The sequence below is a fragment of the Felis catus genome, chromosome A1 (genome assembly GCF_018350175.1).
Source record: "Felis catus isolate Fca126 chromosome A1, F.catus_Fca126_mat1.0, whole genome shotgun sequence".
Classification (NCBI taxonomy): Eukaryota; Metazoa; Chordata; class Mammalia; order Carnivora; family Felidae; genus Felis; species Felis catus.
Window position 1 is genome coordinate 134,504,937 of NC_058368.1, and position 19,647 is coordinate 134,524,583.

The 19,647-nt window shown below is 38.2% G+C and overlaps 1 long non-coding RNA gene across 3 annotated transcripts in view; it reads left to right on the plus strand.

Annotated features, from left to right (window-relative positions):
- Positions 1–19,647, plus strand: part of LOC123386560 — a 183,069-nt gene that overhangs the window by 38,790 nt on the left and 124,632 nt on the right. For all 3 annotated transcript variants that reach the window (XR_006600600.1, XR_006600601.1, XR_006600599.1), the window contains exon 2: positions 17,679–17,803. This is a non-coding gene — a long non-coding RNA (uncharacterized LOC123386560). The remainder of the gene's footprint in view (positions 1–17,678; positions 17,804–19,647) is intronic.

Below are 19,647 nucleotides of genomic sequence, written 5' to 3' on the forward strand. Positions count from 1 at the left end.
TATGTATGATATACTACATACATATTTAAATACATATATAGTATATGTATATATATACATACAGTATATATACTCTCTCTATATATATATATATATATAGTATACAGTATACATACATACATATATGTGTGTGTATGTATGTATGTAGATGTCAGGGATTCCAGAAAGCCTTGGGAGAATTATGAACTTGCTGTGCCTTTTATTGCAGTCTTCAACACACACAGCTTGGTCAGCAGAAGGTAGAAGACTTACAGTCTTGAGGTGTCTGAACACAATCTCTGCCCAAATAATGGGCTAATAGCTGATCTGTAAAAGTACAGGGAAGACCGTTATTGAACCCAGACATTCTCACCTTCCTCCCCAAAATACTAAGCAAAATCATCAGTGGCTCACACTGCAGAGGAGACAGATTTTGCAGTTTAAATCACGAAGTTAACTATTAACTGAAATTAAAAAGCCTACAAACCTCAGAATAACATAAAATAGATGGTGGAATTGTACAGTTATTATCCACAGTGTACAATTTTCAATAAAAACACTACCAGCTATGTAAGGAAATGTGAAAATGTACCCTGTTTTCCTAGGGGCAAAATGGAAGTCCGTAAAGTCTGACGGAGTGGTCCCAGGTATTGAATTTAGCAAACAAAGACCTCAAAGCAGCTATTGAAGTATTCAAAGAGTTGGAAGAAAGCATGCCAAGTTCTCTTAATTTGTTAATGACTCAATAGGAAATAGAAACTATGGAAAGAAAAACAAGTGGATATTCCAAACTAAAATTTACAATAAGTTGAAACCCTTACTCAATCAGTTAAATCACAAATTTGAGATGGCAGATAAAGAATGTCATAATTTATTTTATTTTTGTTAAAGTTGATTTATTTTTCAGAGAGAGACAGCCTGAGTGGGGAGGGGCAGAGAGAGAGACAGAGGGAGGGACTGAACCCCAAGCAGGCTCTGTGCTGTCATATTTCATTAGTCCCACAGACCAGCCCTTATACAATGTGGGAGAGGGTTACACAAAGTTGTATGTACAGAAAATAAGGACTGTTTGGACCACTTAAAGTATGGCTCACTTAAATGGGTGGGTCTATTTCTAGACCCTGTTTCCTATTTCAATAATTAGTTTCTACATTGTCATTTACCATTTACTTTCGCTATTACCACGTTGTGTTAATTTCTGTAGCTTTATATTGTCTTAAAATTAGGTAGTATAAATCCTTCAACACGTTTTTCCTTAATATAATTTTGGATATTCTAGGTCTTTAAGTTCCCATATAAACTTGCAGTTAACTTGCCAATTTCTAAAAGAAAAAAAAAGCTGTTGAAATTTTGGTTCAGAACTTTTATAATCTATAGATGAATTTCAGATAAAATGCCACCTTAATGGTTTTGAATCTTCTAATGTATGAATACAGTGTGTTTCCCAATTTATGCAGGTTGTCTTTAAATTCTCTTGCACACAGTGGTAAATAGAAATAGTGGGGGACTTTTTTTCTGTCTTATTCCCAGTCTAAGACAGAATCTTTTTTTCTGTATTTAGTTTTGTGACTGAAAATAAATAAATAAATAAATGGGTAGTGAATTTACATTTATTAAGATGATTTTTTTTTATTCTCTTTTCTTTTAAATTGTTGAATAACGTTGATTGACTTTTGAATGCTAAAGCAAATTTGCATTCCTGAGATAAACATTTTTGGTCTTGATGCAGCATTCTGAATATATATTGCAAGCTTGAATTTGTTAAATTGTTGTGAATTTTTACACCTATAATTTTTCAATGCAATACCTTTGTCTGGTTTCAGTATTGGATTATGCCAGCCTCATTACAAGAGTTGGGAGATGGTCCCTTCTCATTTCTGAACAGAATATGTATAAATTGTATCATTTTTAGAATTCACCAGGGAAGCCGTCTGGGTGTGGAGTTTTTCTTTATGAAAGTTTCTGATTACAAATTCCATTTCCATAATAGATAATGGGCTATTTAGATTCATTTCTCTTTGTTTCTTATTTCTTCTTACTGCCCCTACTTATTTCTCTTTGTTTTATTTCATTGTGTCAGTTTTGAAGTGTATTCTTCAATGAAATTTAATTTTTTATCTAAAATTTCAGTTTTTGTAGCATACATCTCTTACAAACCCTCTCTTGTTATCTTCTTAATTTATAGATCATGTATTGGGATGTTCTGTTTCATCCCCCCCATCTAGGATTTATCAATTTTATTAATCATTTTTAAAGTTAATTCTTATTTTATTTTCTGTTTGTTATGTCATTTATTTCTCTTCTTGATTTTATTATTTTCCTTTTACTACTTAGACTTCAATTTGCCTTTTTTTCCTTGTTAATATGAAAGCTAAGTTTGTAGATTTTAAATATTTAAATATCTTTTCTAATATATGCATTCATGATGTAAGTTTCCATGCACTCACTGTTAGTTGCCATATATTTTGAGAAGTTGTGCTGTTCATTTCAACATATTTTCTGATTTCCCTTGCATTTTCATCTTTATCCATGGGTTAGAATTATGTTATTTAGGGGCACCTGGGTGGCTCTGTTGGTTGAGCATCCAACTTCGGCTTAGGTCATCATCCCAGGGTTCATGGGTTCAAACCCCGCATCAGGCTCACTGCTGTCAGAGAAGAGCCCACTTTAGATCTTCTGTCTCTCTCTCTGCCCCCTTCCCCCTCTTGTGCTGTCTCTCTCTCTCAAAAATAAATAAACATGAAGAAAAAGTATGTTTAGTTTCCATATATAGATTTTCAGATTTTTCAGATATTTTTGTTGTGAATTTCTGATTTACTTATGTTGAAGTAAGAACACATAGGATTTTAATCCTTGACAATTTATTGAGTGTCATTTATTAATAAGAATTTGTTAATCTATGGATGCTCTATGAGCACCTCAAAGAAATACATGTTCATGAAAAGAATAAATGCTTGTGAAAGGAACATATATTATGAACTTGTTTAATACAGTGTTCTATAAATATCAGATCAATATATTTCATAGTGCAGTTAAAATACTATTATCTTATGGATTTTTTTTCATTTGTTCTATCAAATACTGAGAAAGAAATGTTTAAAGCTTCCAATGAAAGTTAATGGATGTGTCTATTTGTCCCTTCAGTTCTGTCACTATTTGTTTCATATTTTGAAGCTTTGTTTTTAGGTGCATGCACAGTTAGGATTGCTATGTCTTCCTGGTGTCTATGTTTGTTTCTAAAGCTAATTCTTAAAGTCTTTATTGTCTGACATTGATGTTAGCCACTCCAAGTTCCTTTTGAGTAGCGTTAAATGGTATATCTTTTCAAATCTTTTACTTGTAATCTGTGTCTTTGTAATTTAAGTACATCTGTTGTAAACATTGTATAAGTTAAGTTTACTGTATTTATCCCATCTGCAATTTTATCCCTTCTAATCAAAAAATTTCATCCATTCACATTTAGTGTGATTATTGATATGGTTGTGTTTAAGTGTACTATTTTGTTATTTATTTTTTACTTGACCAGTCTGTTTTTGGTTATTCATCCTCCCCTCCTTTCTTCTTTGAATTATCATTTATTTATTATTATTCCACTTTATCTTTTTTATTGTGTTTTTAGTTACATAATTTTGTTTGAATGTATGTGATTACTTGCTTTAGGAATTACAACATGCATCTTTAACTATCATAGTCTAATTTAAAGTAGTAGCATGCTATTTTACATATAAAATTAAAATTTACAACACTATATTTTGTTTATTTCCTCTTGCATTTTGTCTTATTGCTGTCATATATTTTGATTATGATAATTTATAAGCCCATAAATGCATTGTTATTGTTTTTGCATTAAATAGTCAATTATTTTTGAAGAATTTTGAAAGTGTAGTGTTGAATAATATTCCATGGTATAGATACATAATCTTTTATTAATTCATTCAATTGAAGAACATTCTGAGTTTTTTTTTTTTTCCATTTTTTGTCTATTATGAATAATGCTGCTTTGAACATTTGTGTGGACTTTTTTATGTGGTCATGTTTTCATTTCTCTTGGGTATATAGCTAGGGGAAATTTCTGGGTTATAAGGTACTTCTCAATTTTGAGGAATTACCACAGTGTTTTCAGAATAGCAATACCATTTTACATTCCCACTAGCAGTGTGTAGGGCTTCCAATTTCTCCACATCCTCACCAACATCTGTTGTTACCTATATTTCTGACTCTCACCATCCCAGTGGGTATGGTTTGGTATTTCATTGTGGCTTTGATTTTTATGTCCTTAAAGCTAATTACGTTGAGCATCTTTTCATGACCGCATTAGCCATTTGTTACATATCCTAGATACAAGTCTCTTAACAGATAGGTGATTTGCAAATATTTCTTCCATTCTCTAGGCTGTCTTTCCACTTCCTTGATGGTATTCTTTGGAACACAAAATTCTTTTTTATTTTGATGCAGTCCAATTTATCTCTTTTTCTTTCTTTTTTTATTTGTGCTTTTAGTGTCCTATCTAGGAAGGCTTTAACCCACAGTCATGAAGATTTATTCCTACATTTTTACTCCTATATTTTATCTAAGGAGAAGTCTAGCTTCATTGTTTTGCATGTGGATACTATTTGCCCCAGCACCTTTTGTTGTAAAGACTATTCTTCCTCCTTGAATTGTCTTGACCTCTGAAGCAGATTTTTTTAATCTTCACATTTACTGATGAAAATTATTGGTCTTGCCTTGTTGACTTGTCTACTCTTTAAAAAATATATGTTGGAGGCACCTGGGTGACCCAGTCAGTTAAGCAACTGACTCTTGGTTTTGGCTCAGGTCATGATCTCACAGTTCTTGGGTTTAAGCCCTTTGTTGGGCTCCATGCTAACAGTGCAGAGACTGTTTGGAATTCTCTGTCTCCCTTTCTCTCTCTCTGCCCCTCTCCTACTCACATTCTCCCTCTTTCAAAATAAATAAACTTTAAAAAAAATCTTTGTAGGCTAAGTGGACCTGAGATATGTTTCCATAGAGAAGCTGAAACTGTCTTCTGCCTTACCAGGTGTCTTCCTATGGATTTAGCCTCAAAGCCTTGGCCTTGCTGAATGGCAGCCATTGTTTTAATTCCATACTATTCTCCCTACTTTCATAGGATAGTGGGACAGTTGTAAGCAAGACACCACTGACTGACATTATTCCAAGAGCAGTTCTCACTTCACTTTTTAAGAAAGCATATTTTGGGTAATGAGACCTTTGTAAGAGTGAGAGGTTGCTATTAGATCATGTGCAAAGTCAAGATCCAAAATGGATGAGACCAACATTATGTTAAAAAATTATGTAAAAAAAAAATTTATCCTGACAACTCCCAGGCCTCAAACCTGTTCCTAAATATATTTTTCACAGCTAGAGCCCCTCCTAAAGTTAAGATGCTCTGATTTTAAGTCCCTTGTGTTTATTTGTTTTCACAGAAAGGACTCAGTATTACAATGGACTCATATCCTCCCTCTGTTCCTTGCAGAGAGGGACAATTAGGCTGAAAAACTGTGCTTCCATTGCCAAATTGCCCCCCTATTACTGTAGCACCAAGATACCTACCAATTCAAGGTCAAAAGTGACCCTGTTTGCACCCTCTTTTTTATCCATCACCTTCATAGTATTTTGCATTATTGACAACTAACTTCATATTCAGTTTGAGAAGGTTGTATAACAAAGGAAATAAACAGGGAATTCCTACATGAGGCATTGCTTCTTATCATTCATTAAATGATCTGAATCTTCATTCAAGAAGTGTTGATTCAACGTAAGCTACTGGTTAACAGTGTGGTGTGTGTCCCCTCACTCAAGGACCATCCTCACTCAAGGATAACACTGTGGAGGTTATATCCCCTCGCTTATGGATCACACCAACTCATTGATGAGAGTTGGTGTGATCCCAAACACATTTAATGCATCCCAAACAATTTAAACCTACCATAGAGGAGCATGTAGACAAGGGCCAGAATGAACTAGAAGAGAAAGGTTCATTGAGAACTATTTGGTGCAAAGCCTAGACCATGGCTGTGGTTAGTAAATGTTTCCCTTATCAATATTGATAAAATCAAGGAAGATAATAGTGTGTCAAGTGTGAGTCAAAATGAAAGTGGTATTTGAGATCACTCGGTTCTAAACTGGAAGAAGGAATTCTTCTTTAGTTTCCTGGAAGAGCCTTTGAGAGAATTATTTCCATTTTGAGCATATTTAACTGGTTTTGTAAAATCACAAAAGGCAGAGCTGTAAAACTCTATCTAGATTCCTAGAGTAGCTGAAAGTGACTTTGCATTTCAAAAAGCGGCTGAGAAAGATTAATAAGAACGTCAGTCTTGAAGTCACCTGTCCTGGGTTTGAATTCTTATTCTTCCATGGGGCATCTGTGCCATCGGTTTTTTAATAGTAGGGTTTCAGTTATTTTGTCTGTAAAATGAAAATAAAAATCCTTATCTCCTAGAGTTACTGTGAGATTTGGTGTTAACATAAAAGAGAGTGATTGATGTCTGTTAGATACTGACTAAATTACCAATGAATATGGACTTAATAGTTAAATACAAATTAAGTTTTTTCTTAGTTTGCATTCCTCTCCTTCCCTAATCTACACTTAGATGAAATAAATTAATGGTGTCATTAACTTTTGCTTCACGTAATTTATGTTTGAACCTCAAGTCTAAAGCAAAGTCAACTGTATTGAAGTCCCCTAGGAAGACATGAATACCGTTCAGTAATCACAAAGAAGAGAATGGGTCCCATTTATAGCAGGGCAGCAAAAGAGCTCATAGAAAAAAATATGTTGTCTAATGACCCTTTTCCAAAAAAGCAGTTTTGGGGGCACTCTGATAAAAATTCAGAAGTCTACAGTACAGTGGACAATTGACACATTTGAACATGTCCCATGTTTGCAGGAATCTCTCTCATTTTGAGTACTTGTATCCATATGTCCAGAGGCAGGCATATGCCCTTCTACTCATTACTCAGGGCCTTTGAAATTTCTATTTGGAAGCCAGTAACATGAAAGAGAAGCAAGAGCCATAGAAACCCATTTGGTAACTATACTGGACCCAGTTTTTATACTCTCCCTGGATTCACTCATCCATGTTGTAATATAGCAAACACTCTGTTTGGTCTTTGTCCCCAGGTAGGCACATGCTTACTCCAGGGGCTCAGATTCTCTTGGAACAGAACTTCAAAAAACTTTGAGAACTCCTGAGTACTAAGAAGGTCTTTTGTTACTCATAAAGAGCTCTTTTGGATCACATCTGAGTATATGCTAATAAAGTGACTCAAGGCTGTGACCGTAGATATCTTTAGGATGGGGTCTTCTGCCAGAAAAACTGACATGTTAAGAGGGTGGGGATTTCAGCTCTATTTCTTGACTCCCAGAGAAGGAAGGGTGGCTAGAGGCTGACTTCAGTCGTATAGCCAATGATTTAATCAACCATGCCTACATAATGTAAGCATGTAAGCTTTGCCTTAGGCTCTGTTTTCTAGGGAACCCAGGATAAGACAGAAGTAGCAGAACTCTATGTTGGAGGGAGCTGTGGCTGATGGCTTGGTGGTAATATCCCTTGTCTAATGTCAGCAACATAAACTGTAATACCTATGCCAACTTCAGGCAAGATGGGCTCCGTTGGAGTCATCTGAAAGCATGTTTGGTTATTGTCCCTGATTGTGTAACCCAGAAATGTGTTTTTATGCCCCTCCTAGAGATGTATTTACAGCTCAAAATCCTGTCTTATATGGAAAAATAAGAAACAACTACAAGCATTATTGGAATCAAAAACTTCCTATTTTGGAGGTGATAGGATATCTTTATATAATGATGGTGACAGTGGCCTATATGTTTGTTTTAAAAAATGTCTTTGTTTGATAAAGTAAAAGTTGCCCTGATTTTCTAAAACAAAACAAAAAACAAAAACATACTTATGAAATTCAAAACTCATGGAACCACTGGATTTTCCCTTTAGGTAACAGGGTCCTCGCTATTCATTCTGTGGCTTTTCTTTGACCCAGATATAAGATGCACTGAGACTGCTCTTTTCCACAGCTATGAAAAGGAGTAATTAACTGGGGGCTTAGGGATTATTGGTGAACTAGGGGAGGTGAGTAGGTTCTTCTTGTTAGATGTTCATTTGGGATACAACAGGGAAATTACTTACTAGATGGAGACTCTGAAAAAAAAATTATAGAAGACATCTCCCTCATATAACAACTTTCTCTTTTCCTGTATCCTTTTGTCACTCAAACTGCAAAATATTAAATAATCAGGTCACCTGTGTCTGGTTTTAATAGGGCAGTACATTTACTGAGTCCATATCTTCCAAGTCTCCTCTGCTAAATGAGAGTATAATTTTTTTTTTGGTCTTGTTTTTAATAAAACTATTGGAAACCAGAAGAGACAGAGTTCTGCAACAGTGGGGTGAAGAGGTAGGCTAATATCCCCACCACCAAAAGCATAACACTGGACAAAATTGTCAAAAAGAAAACCATTTCAGCGCTTGGGAAATTGACCAAAGCAAAGGCAAATGGCAGAAGTGAATAATTTCTTCATGAACAACTGCTAGAACTTCAGGTACACACACTGAGAATCTTCAGTCATCTTGCTGGGGGCTGTATACTTCTACTACCCGGCAACATCTCACTTTGTGCTAGAATATTATCAGGGTGCGGCTATCCATGAAAATCAGTAAGCTTGGTTGGCTTACATGATTTGGAGCAGATAAAGAAAATCCATACTTGGTAGTGTTGTCAATATAAGTAATGAACCTGGTAGACAGCAAAAAGGGAAAAGCAGAGCTCTGCTAGCCTGAGGCTCTAGTCTCAGTTGGTGAGAATGGTGGACCGGTCATAAGTTAAACGAGATCCTAGAGAAAATCATAGAAGAGATGTATAAGCACTTGTCATATCCCATCGTCATACATCTATAACTACTAACATGTGCAGGGGGGACCTGAGAAGTCTTGGCAGAAGGTAGAAGCTGGAACAGACTTCACAGAAGCCTGAACTTTGATTGCATTTTCCAACCCACATACAGATCCACCAGAAAAGGGTAGGCACCTTAGGGATGGAACATTTAAGCACAATATCTGCCTTACCACTGGCTCATCAATCAGCAAAAGAGATGCTATAGAGACTCCTGAGCCACCCCTAATAAGCCAGGTAAAAAAATGAAAATAAGAATTTTAAAAATCTGGGTGGATATATCAGTGGTTGCATACCTTCAGAGAGACAGATTCCACAAAATTAAACCCAGATGATTAAAAAGAAAATCCCCATTGGAGAAAATCAGAATCCAGTTTTGCTATAATGTATTATCTAAAATATTCAGCTTTCAACAACAAAATATGGAGACATTCAAAGAAATAAGAAGGTGTGAGCCTCATTCAGGAAAAAAGTCAGTCAAATGTTGGTATTAGCAAAGAGGTCAAACAACTGTTATAAATATATCTAAAGAATTCAAGGAAAATATAATGACAATGTAAAAACAAATAAGGACACCCAACACTCAGGTCTTATTTTCTAATCCTTTTCTCCAATGTAAAGAAACAGAATCCTGGGAGAAATTGCTGAGGCTGGGAAATAATACGGGATGAATCTGGAGTGATTTGTAGTGTGGGAAAGTGAGAAAGTAAGTACTCAAAAAAGAGGAAGGAGAAAGAAGAAAGAGAAGAAAGAAGAAGAAAAGAAAAACACAAAACATGTGAGAGATTCTCAGTCTCATACTCAGCCCACACTCTGCCTTCAAAAATTCTTTGGAAGTTCAGCTATTTTCTTCTGACCCTCATTTATGATTCATCTATCCTTCTTTTTGTGTTCTTCTAGAGATAAAAACAGTCGTGGTTCCCATCTCTGTTAGGAGAGATTGGTCCACTTTTGGATTTTAGTTCATCAGGTCACTTTCCAATTTCAGCTCTCTGGTGGGCTTAAAATAATAACAATTTTTCAATTTTCTGGCATTTTTCTGGGAGCAACATTCTCTTGTGACTTTCCACATCTTCGACATGAACTTTCTGTAAATGTTTGAAAGAGTTCTCAAGCTAAGTGATCTTCTAAAATTCTGTCGTGCAGTTTTTCCTTGCTGGAATCTTCTTCTGCTCCCTCTTTTTCAAGGAAATTTCTACTCCTCCTTCAAAACTGTAATCACCTGCCACTTTTCTTTATGAAATGTGTAACTCAGGGTTTTTCAACCTCACTATTGACATTTGAAACCAGAAAAAATCTGTGTTATAGAGTCTGTCCTGTGTATTATAGAATGTCTAGCAGCATCTCTGGTCTCCACTTAATAGATGTTAGCTGTGTACCACACTTCCTCTCTGACTGTGACAACTAAAATTTTCTCCAGATATCCCCAGATATAGAGAATAACTGGTATACTTTGATCCTTCCTCTGGGATCAGGATAAGGAACTGCTCTTAAGTGCTTGTGCTCTTATATTATTTTCTATATACCTATTATATTGGCACTTACTCTATTTTCCTTTATTTGCCTGTTTTTTCTCTTTCTCTCTGGCGTGCGCCCGTGCACACACATACACAACTTGTGTCAGGTGAAGTTATGTGATGATGAAGGTGAATGTTAAGAGGTGGAGAAAGTTGATGGGTGTGAGGATGTAAATAATTTGGAGGAACTAAAAAGAGCTAAAGATCTTTGAGAAAAGGAAAAGATACAGAGGGAATCGATGCACGTGTATGTGTGTTTGTGCAGGCATGTGTACATGCACATATTTGTGTGTTGGCATGGAAAATGATGGGAAGGGGATATGGATCCATGCTGTAGAGGGGAATGGGTTGGAGCCAGAGAAAGGAGAGTGATTAATGGAAAAAAAAGTTGTGAGGAAGATAATGTTTGGCAATTAAAGTGGTAATGTGAGGAAGTTAAAAACATCTATTCAGGTTTCTTACTGAGTTTTGCCCTGTACTATAAAATTGAACATTCTCATTTTACCTCAAAAATCTTTATTACTGTGGAGTTGTGTTTACTTTTTAAGATCGCACAGGAATCTCCAAGTCCTGCTTTGAAGTAGATAAGATGTTAACACTCCTAGGTGGGAGGGCTATGGTGTCCAGTCACTTGTTCTTAATTATTTTTTTGCACTGTTGTCCTGCTCTATGTGCTGCTTGAAGGCAGGGTGTATCCCTAATATAGAGCAGAGTTTATGACCCATAGTAGATTCTCAATATCTGTTCTATAGGTACATGGATGGGAATTACCTTCTCACTCAGGAGTGAAAAAAAAAACAGTGAGTATGATTATCCCACCTTATGGGGGAGAAGTTAATAGCCTGGTCACACAACCTGGAGAAAGAACCTTCTGTGTAGTTCTCATACTTAGATGCCTGGTGAGAATTGGTAATCTTTGGATATAAAGTAGGAGCGAGAAGAAGAGAAGGAAGAGGAGGAAGAATAAGATTTATGGAGAATTTTTTAATACTTTTTATCAAATTTAAGACGGAAAGATGCCCCCCAGAAATGTCAATTATCATTTTAACATCAATCATCATTTCTAAGACACATTCAAATTTCACAGATGTTTAAATGTGAAATAAAAATTAATATTAGAATTGGAAATATGGTACATATCCTGTACTCGTAAGAGTGATTTGAATAGTTAATTCATTTCATCTTTACCACTAGCTTCTCAGGAATCTTATTATTGGATGGCAGAACGGCCACTATATTCCAGTCCTTGGATTCACGCCAGGTTATGATGTTCATGGAAAGACAAGTCTCACAGACATGATGATGAATCCTTTGGAAAATCTGGTGGAAAACTATTTCTGAAAAGATATAAATACAGAAACTGATCAAAAGGATTTGAGAAAGAATAAGTGATCCTGAGCCTAAAGACCATGTTGTAGAAATCGAAACAGGAAAGAAAGAATATGTAGATGTTTTATTCAAAATTCTCCCGTGATGTTACTATAACCCACAAATTGGGGCAGGAAACAGTTAAAACATTTTAAAGTGCTGAAAGGGCCTTCTGTACCAGGACAGCAGTTTGAATGTGTGCCATACTGTCTGAATACTAAGCGAGACCACTTTCCTTTTGCCACACAGCTGTGGACAGAGAAGGACGTTTCTCTGGGGGAGGGGGGGTGAGGGGAAGCCTAGAGAAAGAGTTTGTTGTTCCTGAGAGGACAGACATCTCAGCATGCTAGAAGTTTTCCTTCCCTCCCCACCTCCACCCCTACCCCACAAAAGCTTGGAAACATCATGCCGAGAGGAGAGTCAAGAAACACAAAGAAGATTATGGAGATACAAGAGGGGAACCGATGAAGGAGATGTGGCCATCTGAGTGAGGAAGCTGAGTAGGTGGCTAGAAATGTGGCTTCTGGTGCATAACAGCTTGCGTGGGAAACCTGACCCCATTAGTTCACCAACTGTATGACTTGGACTAGCTACTCAACCTCTTCAAACCTCAGTTTCCTGATCTGTGAAAAAAGATGATACCTCATTAGGATGGTTTAAGGATTATTAACCTAGTGACTGGTACAAAGTTAAGCCCAAGGTAAACATAAGCTATAATTATCTTGAGACTTAAAAAAATGAGCACGCCTCTTGATAGGTCGATACAGACATATTAGTATATACAGATTACACTTACATAATTGTGTGCATGGCTGAGCTCTGTTCAAACAAAGAAAGAAAGAAGGAAGGTAGCTGAGTATGAGAGAAGATATGGCATGTGACTAAGTTTGTTGACATATGACCAAGAAACCAAGGCACTAGACCAAAGTCCCCCAGAGCAAAGTTCTCACCCTCTGTGGCAGGACACAGTGTCATATCATGGATAGGAAGGTGCAAAACTACAACTGGGTCCCCCAGCAATTGGTTGTAAACTGCAGCAAGTGGCTGTTACTGATAAGAACACATTGCAAATCCAGACATTGTCCTTCAGTGGTATTGTTGTCAAAATCACTATTTTGGAGCAGTGGTTTTCAACTTTGGCTGAATAATAGAATCATTTGAGGAGCTTTTACAAATGTACAGATTCCGGGGTTCTTGGGTGGATCATTCGGTTAAGCGTCCAACTTTGGCTCAGGTCGTGATCTCGTGGTTTGTGAATTCGACCCCCCGTGTAGGGCACCATGTTGACAGCTCGGAGCCTGGAGCCTGCTTTGGATTCTGTGTGTGTATGTGTGTGTGTGTGTTGCACGCACATGTGCATTCTCTCTCTCTCTCTCTCTCTCTCTCTCTCTCTCTCTCTCTCACTCTCTAAAAAATAAAAACATTAAAAAGATGTACATATTTCTCAACCCTTTTCTAGACCAATTGAATCAGGATCTCTGGGAGGTTCAGGCATCCATATCCTAATGGGGAGCCAGGACTTAGAACCATTGCCTTGGAGGGGTGGTTGTCAAACTGGAGAGTGCCTCATAATCACTTGAACAGCCTATTAGAGTATAGGTTGCTGGAATCCACCCCAAGAGTTTCTGATTCATTAGATCTGAGGTGGGGCCTACATGTCAATGCCCTTCAGCCAAAGACCACCAGGAACATACCTGTAGTTAGGTTGGATTTATTATTCATTGCAGTGAGGGAGAACACAGACCTTAGTGAACCCTGAATGTCTCAGTATGAGGGTGTTAGGAAGGCTCTACTATAGGAGGTGAACTTTGAGTGATTTGAGGGAAAGTATAAACAAGTGGGAATTTGCTCTAGACTCAATGTTGTCAGAAAATGAGGGCAATTCTCTGACTGGACATTATAATAAATTTTATCTTTCAGAAGGGGAGACTTGCAAGAGTATAAGCTATAATTGGGAGAGAAGTAGCAGCCACTCATCTTGGCCAGGAGTGGAAATGTTTAGTCATTTGTGGGCTGCACAATGACCTTGTTGTTGTCTGCGTTTAGATAAAATTGTGAAGTGGCCTTGTTTTGTGTCATTTTATCATGGGCTCAGAGTAACCTTGCATGAAGTTGTTGTTCTGTGAGATTGCTGTGTTCAGTAGGAGAATGACATGGCTTACCATGAGGGCCAGCCCAGCTTTCAAATGTTTGCTTCTGCCCCTCTCCTCTTTTTCCTTTCATGCAAGTTTAAGGTGATGCTGATACCACTAGCCCAGAGACCACCAAGCTTTTGAGGACCACTGTCTAAGAGGATGAAGATACCTGAAAGCTAGGTTTGGAAGAGATGCCAAAGAAAAAAATGCATGAATACAGCCTTGAAAGGCAGGGTACAGAGCTTCAGGGGGAAAACAAAACCAAGAGTAACATAGCCTAGCAGATAATGTAGCTTGTGTAAACCTCGTCCAGCATAGATAATGGAATACACCACTTGAAAGTTGGATAAAGCTAGCATCGTCTGGTTGTGTGCTTCCTCTCCAGTTCTCAGCTGCCTTCTTTGACCAACTTCCAGCTCAAAGTTTTTGTGCATACATTTTCCTTTGCCTAGTAATTGGACCACTTTCTACCTCATTTCTACTTTCTTCTGTATCTTCTAAAAGTATCCCTACTTGGGAGAAGCCTTTCCAGATCCCCTATACTAAGTTAGCTTTCCTCTTTGTCACTCTCATATCACCCTTTTCTTATTCTTCATTGTCTCCATCATGATTTATAATCAGGTATTTCCTCTTAGGGTGGTTGAATTAGGTTTTCTGTCTCTCCCACTACACCGTGAACTCCTTCTGAGTAGAAAGCATGCCTGATTTGCTGACCATTAACTCTTTCACATCTAGAAGAGTTTTGGAAGGGAAAGACCCACTTTCTTCCCCGGCATGCACGAATCATAGATGAGTCCCTATTTCTCTCTATCTAGCCAGTTCACACTAGATCTTTAAAAATTATTAATTGCTTTGGCTTATCATTGATACTCTTCTCTCCTTTTCATTGCTTATACAGATCCCATGAAACACTTTATATTTTCCTTTGATAGCCTTAATGAAAAATATAAAGCATTTGATGGAATCTATCTGAGCAAAGAAACTTGAGTTTCATATCCCAATCAATTGCTATTTCTTCCCTGTCTTGGTTCAATCTGATCATTGCTCTTCACGTGCCATTTGATAAGAGCTGGTAGGAACTAACTTCAAAATGAAATTTTTCCTTTGGATATTTTATTTGCTTGAGACATTTCTTGGGTTCGTTGTTTTAATTAAGTGTTCTGACACACTTCCCTTAACCCTTCTTCCGGGGCTGGGCTTGCACAGCAGCCTTTTGGCTTTGGATCCGGGACAGGAGAAGGGATTTTGCCAAGAATGAGATCCAGCAGAGCCTCAAAAATTTTACATCTCAAGCCAAACTGGGTTTTGTTCAGATCTGGTTTAGCTGGCTCCTGGATTCTGAATGCAAACCTTTCAAAATGCTCATAAAATTGTAACAGAGGACTCTCTGGACATCTGTCAAATGACACTCACCAAACATCACTTTAATGAGTTAAGTGTAAATGAAACAGGAACATATGGATATCATTGTCCTAAAAATACGCAGGGGTTTAAACTAAAGGCAAATAAAGAACTTCTTTGGTGACATGTGTTTTGGGGTTTGCTGAACCAAAGACACTGGAAAGTTCTCCAAGACATTTATCAAGTCTAATATGCAGATGGCTTCACCCACTCCCTCATGTGTGGTCAATGACTTTGGGATGCCTACTCTTTGCTTGCGCTCTCAAAGCCATTTGCTCTTCTCCCAAGATGGAGCCAAGCTCACTGTCATTAGTACATACAGATGTGAACAAAGTCCCATGCTCCCTGGGCCTCAGGGAACATGTATTCCCTAAGCAGAGTGAGAAGAGGCGCTTTATTCTATCTCCACCCGAACTCTTTCCATCTGCCCTTATCCCATGTTCTCTTCTAGAGCTTTGCCTCTTCCCTGTTCTGAACCAGAGGGGTGATGAGTTGGCATGCTGAGTAGAGATGGGCTCCAATACAGGCCTTACAAGTCTCAAAAGCTTAAGCTGAGTTCATGGTACTGATTCCTATAGGTCACGGCACGATGCAGACCCCAGAGTGTTCTTTGCCTTTAGACCCTTAACAGCCAAGTACACGCACTGCTGCCATGATATCCCCTTATTGTCTGCTTCTGCCTCTTAGTATCAGTACTTGGAAATGTGGGGCCTGCCTTCCATAAGTACGCAATAGCTCAGAGGCTTCTTCAGTGGAGGAGCAGGTACACTGTCATTTCCCTTCTAACTCTGCTCTTCTTTCAGACTTTTAATAAAGTGTGACGTCTATTTGCCTGTGGTATATAAGTAATAGACTTTACCGCAACAATTAAAAATGGTTCTGCTGCCTTTGTCTCTGAAATCTATCCCATCAGAGTCTTTTGGCTATATTCTACAGGATGTGACAATCCCTGGCCTCACAAAGCTTCAGAACAACCTCAGCCACTCCTTTTGAAATGGTGCAGTGGGCATTTGGGGATCTTCAGAGGTTCCAAGCACCTGTTTCCTCATGAGTCTTCATTTCCTCACACTGCCAGCAAGCAACTCTCTGCCAGGCTGTAGAGAAATCAGGAGGTTGTGTGCATAATGTGATCCTTGGAGAAGCTTTTGGGCAGAGGGTCACCTGCTCCGCTTTCTTCCAGGTGAACAACCCAAAACAAGCAGGGAGCCTTCCCTTGCCTAAATAAGGCGACTATGTAGGGGCAGTCAGTACTCCCTGGGAAGTCATGTACAATTTGTTTTGCTTGCAAGATGGGTCATTTGTCTGATGTGAGAGAAGTGGCTTGCATTCCTAGGTTTTGGTTTGCATTGTTTTTTCCTGCTCTAATATTTTCCCCTTTTGCTCTATTGTTTCTTGTTTCCCAACTCTTTATGAATTATTTTTTTTAATCTGGGTTTTTTGAGTCAAAAGAATGAAGGCCTGGGGAAAGGGTGTCAGGGTACTGATTAAGAATTAAAATGTCAGTTCAGATGCACAAGAAGAGGCTACTTACTACTCAAAGTCAAGAATGAATTTTTGGTCCTGGAGTCCTTACCAAAGCTAGTGGAATGGGACTCATGTTCTGTTCTTGTCAGAAAGGTCTATATAAGCAATCAACAATGTATAAAAAAGCAGAATATGTTTTCCTCACTGTGTTCCCAAGTTTCCTCACCCCAGCTTCGGTATTTGTTGGGCAAATAAAAGAAGATTTGAATGCTTGGGGTTAAAGGGAAGCGTGTTCCTGTCTACCTAATATATTGGAGAAAAGAGTTAACATTTTTCCTTCACATAACATGATCCCAATCAGGTTCCTAGTCAGCAAGGCAGGGTGAGATCTCCTGGTGTGAAGGCCTGCTGTACGCAAAAATGTGTCCAGAGGCTCCCTCCATTAGCCCCATGCGCTGTCAGGCTTACAGAGATGTCTAAAGATTTTGAGAGGGACATTTGCATAATCTCTATAGCTTTGCTGTTTTCTGTCATATGCTGATATGACCACTGCAGCAACCCCCTCCCCTTCCCCCTCATTCTCCAGTTGTGTACCATGCTCATGGTCAACACCAATTTTGACTACTGTGGGAAAAAATGACAAAAACAAAAACAAAAACAAATACCCATTTAATCAGGCAAATGGTTAGACATAAGAATGCAAACACAGACAGCCTTCTGCATAGTCATGTTTACCATTTGAGAAAGTCCTAAATTGTTCTTTTCATTCCTATTCAGAGAATGACTAGATAAGATTCACCAGGGAGTAGGTCGGGGAGAGTTCTACCTTGGTTGGCAAAGACAAGGGGAGGGTGACCTCATAAATCTCTTATCTCGCTCATTTTTACAGGTCTTCCTGGGAATATTGACACTGTAAGCCTTTACCCCAGAGGAAGCTGGTGCTGCTTGTGGGGAAGCCCTTTGCACAGCCACGTAGCCCTGTGAAACACTTGATTCCGCCGAACTGTGTGCATGGTGAGTGAAAAAGACTCATTTTCTCCATAGACCCAGTTGCCTTCACAATGCTTTCCTTTGCCTTAGCTCTGATGACATTTTGAGAAATTGAAGAAAGTAGGCGTGGAGCAGAAGTCTTCACCCTTTTCTCGTTGCCACCTCCCCCTTCTTTTCTAGACATGATAAACGAGCCAGGTTTCACCGGCTAAAAATCTATGAAAACATAGTCTCCAGCACCCTGCTACAACTTTGATTATGTTGCTTAATGTTGTTTGTTCATAACACCAGCGTGACTATGACAAGGACATAAACTCGCCAAATAACTGAAATATTAAAAATATTACTACTTTGCCTTTACGCACCTGCTGGCAAATCTTCTCAAGCCCTTTCCAGAATTTTTTTTTTTACATAGCTATGTGTAGATGACCATCATTTCTTCTTGTTTTGTCTGCTTAGTCTCTCCAGCAAGTCCTCTCATCTGCCTTATTTCTCCGTAGTAAATGCCTGTGTTTGGTCTGATCAACCAACTCACTCTGACCCTGATTTCTGGAAACTGCTGCTGCTTCTCTAACACAGTTTACATTCTGCAACTGGTTCATGACCTCCCTCTGGCCTCACCCCATACTCCACACCTACTCTCAGACACTGTTGCTTGATCATTAGTGGGCACCAGATTCACCCTGAGCCAATCAAAAGCTCTCTTCAGAGAATTTAGATTCCAATCTCTGCCATGCTGGTCTCCTAGACAAAAAAGATAGAACATGGCAAACTGTTGGCTACTGAGGTCTGGGGGGATGAATAGAACTCCCTACCACCCTGGAAGGAGAGAGAAAACTAGTCTCTGAGTACAAAACCAAGCAGATAAATAGGTAGAAACATAAATGAGATGGAAGTTGGAGAGAAGATACCTACAGGATTCCCAAGGTTCCGGCCTCTGGTTCTAGTCCCTTTTGAAGACTGGCTATATACCTGCCCCAGGGTCCAATGAATTAATCTTGTATTAGAATACTAATTTTTCCTTTTACAATTAAATTTACTAGTGTTAGTTTCAGTTATCTATAACCCAAAGAGTTCTAACTAATCCATTTTCCAAATATTCTATTAAAGGCTTAGTCAAGCTGCTGATGCAGCCTGACATTGCTCTGCCTACAATAACCACCTGCTCTTCTCTGACGTGATAGTGTTCCTTATCCTTTATGATGCAATTATCACCTGATGAATCTAGTGTAGTTCCTTAAGTGTGCTCAAGGTGACTGATCCCTGAGACCTGACACAGTAGGATTTTGCCAAAGGAACACAATAAAATGTTGATTGGGTTGAATTATTCATTGGTTAACTCTTGCTTAATTTTTCTTTTTTTTTTTGACAAAGTAAATATTTTCCTTTTTCTTTTTTTATGTTAAACATAATTTACTGTCAAATTGGTTTCCATACAATGCCCAGTGCTCATCCCAATAGGTACCCTTCTCAATGCCCATCACCCACTTTCTCCTACCTCCCACCCCCATCAACCCTCAGTTTGTTCTCAGTATTTAAGAGTCTCTTATGGTTTGCCTCCTTCCCTCTCTGTAACTTTTTTCCTTCTCCCCCTCCCCCATGGACTTCTGTTAAGTTTCTCAGGATCCACATAAGAGTGAAAACATATGGTATCTGTCTTCCTCTGTGTGACTTATTTCACTTAGCATATCCCTCTCCAATTCCATCCGTGTTGCTACAAAAGGCCATATTTCATTCTTTCTCATTGCCAAGTAGTATTCCATTGCATATATAAACCGCATCTTTATCCATTCATCAGTTGATGGACATTTAGACTCTTTCCATAATTTGGCTATTGTTGAAAGTGCTGCTATAAACATTGGGGTACA